The sequence below is a fragment of the Oncorhynchus tshawytscha genome, linkage group LG12 (genome assembly GCF_018296145.1).
Source record: "Oncorhynchus tshawytscha isolate Ot180627B linkage group LG12, Otsh_v2.0, whole genome shotgun sequence".
In the NCBI taxonomy this organism is placed as follows: Eukaryota; Metazoa; Chordata; class Actinopteri; order Salmoniformes; family Salmonidae; genus Oncorhynchus; species Oncorhynchus tshawytscha.
Window position 1 is genome coordinate 37178552 of NC_056440.1, and position 6880 is coordinate 37185431.

The window sequence follows — 6880 nt, forward strand, 5'->3', positions numbered from 1 at the left end:
AAAAATAAACAGGGAAATAATACTGCTGTATTTGTTTTTGTTTGGTAGCTTCTGCAAAAATACAGTTAAATCAATTATCTTAGCTAAATCACTATAGATGTACTATAATGTAGACCTAAATCAATGTCAAATAAACCTTATTACAGAGTGGATGGTTCCGGATGGATCCCACTTTCTCATACATAGGGCAGTTACTGAGCTAAGCAAGACCACCTTTTCCTATTGTGCACCGGAGGCATGGAACCAGTGGAGGCTCCTCAGAGGAGGAAAGGGAGGACCATCCTCCTCAGTGAATTTCATAAAAATTGAAATGGATAACTTTTTTAAAATGTTGCACTTTAGATAAAACTATACTAAATATATTCACATCACTAAATAATTGATTAAAATGTTTTGCAATGAAGGTTTACAGTAGCCTCAACAGCACCCTGTAGGGTAGCACCATGGTGTAGCCGAAGGACAATTCGTTTGGTTGACTTCAATACAAAACTTAGAAGACGCATGGTTCTTACCCCCTTCCATAGTCTTACACAGTAATTATGAGAACTTCCGGAGGACTACCTCCAACCTATCAGCGATCTTGCAGCATGAACTGACATTAATCTAGTACTGAAATCATAAGCTACAGCTGGCTAGCACTGCAGTGCATAAAATGTGGTGAGTAGTTGATTCAAAGAGAGAAAGACAATAGTTGAACAGTTTGGAACAAATTCATTTCTTTAAAAATGGAGACACGAGAGAGAGAAATATATATATTTTTTAAATCACATTCACTTAGCCAGCTCTAGCTATGGCTATCCAACACGGGAGCGCTTCCAAGCCAAGGTAAGCTTTTGGTTTTATTAATTTATTGCCACCGGGGCCCGCTGGTGTAACTGCTTGATTATTGTACAATGTACTTCATGATTGTAGCGGGTTAACTGAGTTATTTCTGGTAGCTAGTTTGACTATGGCATTAGCTAATATGGTGACAATGATGTAGGCTGTGTGTAGCATTTAGCGGTTATGATTCAAAGGTTTTTTTCACCTGGTCACAGGCAGATGATGGGTTGTGCAAACAAGTCCACAAGCAAAGGGAAAAGGTGAGAGGAGGAGAGTGCGTAGAGGCAAGAAGGAATTATACAATGAGCAAAATGATCATGCTGTTTGTTGGTGGCTGCCATGAAAGTGAACTGTGAACGGCAAACAGACCGAAACTGGGATAAACATAACTTGTTTGCTTTTGTTGCACTAATGATTACACCCTAGATCAGCGAGATGCAAGCAAGAGTGTGCAAGGCAGTATTGAACGTGTCACTGTCTGTCACCATGATCCCTCAAATTTCTCTACGTTGTAAACCTTAAAAAAAAAAAAAACTTTATTTAACTAGGAAAATTCTTATTTTCAATGATGGCCTAGGAACAGTGGGTTAACTGCCTGTTCAGGGGCAGAACGACAGATTTGTACCTTGTCAGCTCAGGGATTTGAACTTGAAACCTTCCGGTTGCTAGTCCAACGCTCTTACCACTAGGCTCGCCTGCCGCCCAGGTGGGTTGATATACAGAAAAGACCAAGTCCATGTTATGGCAAGAACAGCGCAAGCCTAAAGCTATCGATGTTACATTGAGCTTGGTGAATGGATATGAATGACAGTCTTCCAGCATACTGTAATAGAAATAAGACCACGCTCATGAAAAAAATGATTGTCCTCCCTCCTCTTAAACGTCACCGACCACCACTGCATGGAACAGTCTGAAAAATACCCTTCACCTAGATGTAAACTCAGCAAAAAAAAAAAACGTCCCTTTTTCAGGACCCTGTCTTTCAAAGATAATTTGTAAAAATCCAAATAACTTCACAGATCTTCATTGGAAAGGGTTTAAACACCGTTTCCCATGCTTGTTCAATGAACCATAAACAATTAATGAACATGCACCTGTGGAACGGTCGTTAAGACACTAAAAGCTTACAGACGGTAGGCAATTAAGGTCACAGTTAGGACACTAGAGGCCTTTCTACTGACTCTGAAAAACACCAAAAGAAAGATGCCCAGGATCCCTGCTCATCTGTGTGAACGTGCCTTAGGCATGCTGAAAGGAGGCATGAGGACTGCAGATGTGACCAGGGTAATAAATTGCAATGTCCGTACTGTGAGAAGCTTAAGACAGCACTACAGGGAGACAGGACGGACAGCTGATCGTCTTCGCAGTGGCAGACCACGTGTAACAACACCTGCACAGGATCGGTACATCCGAACATCACACCTGCTGGAAAGGTACACGATGGCAACAACAACTGCCCGAGTTACACCAGGAACACACAATCCCATCATCAGTGCTCAGACTGTCCGCAATAGGCTGAGAAAGGCTGGACTGAGGGCTTGTAGGCCTGTTGTAAGGCAGGTCCTCACCAGACATCACTGGCAACAATGTTGACTATGGGCACAAACCCACCGTCACTGGACCAGACAGTACTGGAAAAAAAGTGCTCTTCACTGACGAGTCGCGGTTTTGTCTCACCAGGGGTGATGGTCGGATTCGCGTTTATCGTCGAAGTAATGAGCGTTACACCGAGACCTGTACTCTGGAGCGGGATCGATTTGGAGGTAGAGGGTATGTCATGGTCATCAGACTGAGCTTGTTGTCATTGCAGGAAATCTCAACGCTGTGCGTTACAGGGAAGACATCCTCCTCCCTCATGTGGTACCCTTCCTGCAGGCTCATCCTGACATGACCATCCAGCATGACAATGCCACCAGCCATACTGCTCATTCTGTGCGTGATTTCCAGCAAGACAGGAATGTCAGTGTTCTGCCATGGCCAGCAAAGAGCCCGAATCTCAATCCCATTGAGCACGTCTAGAACCTGTTGGATCGGAGGGTGAGGGCTAGGGCCATTCCCCCAGAAATGTCTGGGAACTTGCAGGTGCCTTGGTGGAAGAGTGTGGCAACATCTCACAGCAAGAACTGTCAAATCTGGTGCAGTCCCTGAGGTAGAGATGCACTGCAGTACTTAATGTAGCTGGTGGCCACACCAGATACTGACTGTTACTTTTGATTTGATTTTGACCCCCCCTTTGTTCAGGGACACATTATTCCATTTCTGTTAGTCACGTCTGTGAAACTTGTTCAGTTTATGTCTCAGTTGTTTAATCTTATGTTCATACAAATATTTACATATGTTAAGTTTGCCGAAAATAAACACAGTTGACAGTGAGAGGATGTTTCTTTTTTTGCCGAGTTTACTAGTGCCCCTTAGCGAGTTTAAAACTCTGGCCCAAAACTCTGTAGAGGAAGAGGGAAAATGTTTTCTGGAGGCCGGATGTGCGCTTACTGACATGTTGTAGTTTTTGTATTGTAAATTGTGTAATGTATTGACTACTGCTGCTTTCTTGGCCTGTGTCTCAACGGGTTTTTGTTCTCTCGTGTAATTGCATAGCCTATAACAATGTTGCGCAACACGAGCTCATGGGATCTCATTGTTTGATTAGATTTGCCATTACCTTTGCATTGATGTTAGCGTGATTAGACAGACAAGAGTACTGAGTACCAGGCAGTTAGCAAGTTTGGTAGGCTAATAATGACCATCAGCAGGATCAAAGCTTGGAGAAGCCTAATTACCGTGACTAATGTGGAATTTGACTGCCTTCATGACTCGTGACCGCGCTGTGACAATAATACAGTCACCGCACAGCACAACATGCAATTACCTATCTTCCATGAGAAATTCCATCATTTGATGTTTTGCTGATGGTGGGACTTGATCCAGCAGAAACCTTTCAGTTACTATCCCAACGCTCTAACCACTAGGCTACCTGCCACCCAGGTGGGTTGATATACAGAAAGACCAAGTCCATGTTATGGCAAGAACAGCGCAAATAAGCAAAGAGAAACATCAGTCCATCATTACTTTAAGACATGAAGGTCAGTCAATCCGGAACATATCAAAAAAACTTTGAACATTTCCTCAAGTGCAGTCGCAAAAACCATCAAGCGCTATGATGAAACTGGCTCTCATGAGGACCGCCACAGGAAAGAAAGACCCAGAGTTACCGCTGCAGCAGAGGATAAGTTCATTAGAGTTAACAGCACCTCAGATTGCAGCCCAAATAAATGCTTCAGAAATCAAGTAACAGACATCTCAACATCAACTGTTCAGAGGAGACTGCGTGAATAAGGCCTTTATGGTCAAATTGCTGCAAAGAAACCACTACTAAAGGACACCAATAAGAAGAAGAGACTTGCTTGGGCCAAGAAACACAAGCAATGGACATTAGACGGTGGAAATCTGTCCTTTGGTCTGATGAGTCCAAATGTAAGATTTTTGGTTCCAACCGCCGTGGCTTTCTGAGGCAGAGTAGGTGAACGGATGATCTTCGCATGTGTGGTTCCCACCGTGAAGCATGGAGGAGGTATGATGGTGTGGGGGTGCTTTGCTGGTGACAGTGTTAGTGATTTATTTAGAATTCTAGGCACACTTAACCAGCATGGCTACCATGGCATTCTGCAGCGATACACCATCCCATCTGGTTGGCACTTAAAACTTGTTAGGGCTAGGCAGAATACTGCCCCCTTTGGATGAATTGCGTGCCCATAGTAAACTGAAAAAAAGTCTGTCCAAAATTGCTAATATATGCATATAATAATAATTATTGGATAGAAAACACTCTAACGCTTCTAAAACCGTTTGAATTATGTCTGTAAGTATAGCAGAACTCACAGGGCAGGTAATCTCCCAAACTATTTTTGGGAGCCTGAAACTTGGGGCAACTTTGACGTCATCGCCCCCACCATTCCCAACCAGCTATGGTTCTGGAGACACTTTCTATGTCTTCCACTAGATGTCCTCATTCAGTACAGCGTTTAATTCTGCAAATCCCGCGAGTTTTGACCCTTTGGTAGGCAAAAGAGTGAGTGTCGTGAGAAAATACATGGTGACGAGAGCGCGCTTTTTGGACAGACCTTCCTTTGTTCCAGAATGCCTGAGAAGAAGCATGAATGTCCGATAGATTTGAGAATTGTTTTGTACGTTTAGAACATCCTAAAGCTTGATTCTGCACTTAGTTTGACCAGTTTAGTCGACATATATGTAATTTTGAAGTTTTGATGCGCAACTGTTCGGGACCAGAAGTAATTTTGGATGCATTTCAGCTGGAACTCATAGCATATGCTACTATAAAGGCACACGAACTGAAACCAAACGTTACATTAGGTAAGTATGACTCCTTCCACTACATTCTGATCGAAGACCATCAAAGGTAAGGGAATAATTATGTTGTAATTTTGTATTTCTGTTCACTCCAACATAGAGGAGAAATATTGCTTACATCTGAGCGCCGTCTCAGATTATTACATAGTAAACTATTTCTGTAACGTTAAAAATAAATGTGGCACAGCGGTTGCATTAAGAAGCAGTGTATCTTTCTAACTATATGTAGAACATGTATATTTAGTCAAAGTTTATGTCTATTTATGTTATCTGGCGGAGCTATCTATAATTTCTCCAGACATTTTTGAGTCAATGTAAACGGAGATTTATGGATATAAATGGCATATTATTGAAAAAAACCCATAAATGTACTGTGTAACATGTCCTATTACTGTCATCTGATGAAGATTTTCAAAAGGTTAGTGAATGATTTATTTTTTAATCCTGCTTTTATAATTTTATATTTTCTGGGCCAAAATGGCTGCCTCGTCTTTGTTTCGGTGTTGGTCTAATATAAATATGTGGTGTGTTTTCGCCGTAAAACATTTAAAAAATCTGACATGCTGGGTAGATGAACAAGGTGTTTATCTTTCATTTGAGGTATTGGACTTGTTAATGTGTGGAGGTTAAATATTTCTAAGAATATTTTTGCATTGCCTGCGCCACGGTTTCAGCTGAACGGGGGGGGGGGGTGGCGGACACTGAGAGGGACGCCTCGCTTTAACTGTTAATGGGACAATCATTTGTTTTTCAACAGGACAATGAGCCAAAACACACCTCCAGGTTGTGTTAGGGCTATTTGACCAAGGAGTGATGAGTGCTGCATCAGATAACCTGGCCTCCACAATCACCAGACCTCAACCCAATTGAGATGTATTTTTGTAATTTAACCTTTATTTAACCAGGGAAAGCCAATTTGGGATGAGTTGGACTGCAGAGTGAAGGGAAAGCAGCCATCAAGTGCTCAGCATGTGGGAACTCCTTCAAGACTGTTGGAAAAGCATTCCAGGCGAAGCTGGTTGAGAGAATGCCAAGAGTGTGCAAAGCTGTCATCAAGGCCATGTCATGTGTCATGTGGACCCCAGGAAGAGTAGTTGCTTCTTTTGCAACAGAATGGGGATCCTAATAAAATACCAATACCAAGGCAAAGGGTGGCTACTTTGAAGAATCTCAAATATAATATACATTTTGAGTTGTAGTAACCAAAATAAGTTTTAAACATGATTCCATATGTGTTATTTCATAGTTTTGAGGTCTTCACTATTATTCTACAATGTAGAAAATAGTAAAAATAATGCAAAAGAGTGGGTGAGCCAAACTTTTGGTACTATATACAAATCTTTATTAAAAATAAAAAAGTTTGGCCTTATTGCTATTCGCCAATACAAAAACGCATTGAATAACAAATTCCCTACATGGGGAGGACTCTGTTGTTCCAAGAAATAAAGGGAAAGGGGAGTTTGTTCAGAAGTGTTTGTCCTATATCTGAGAGATAAGAAAGATCAGGAAACATTTGTAAAAAATATTTTACAATTATTCAACCTCTTATTTTTGGCACTATACAGTCTCCATATATACACTTCCGTTAATTTTGTCAACTGGTACCGGGGGACCTTCAGACGAGTCCTGAGGCCTGTGGTCGTCCTAAAGCAAAACGTGAGTCTCTCACCTTTGCATAGAGGGGTCATAATAG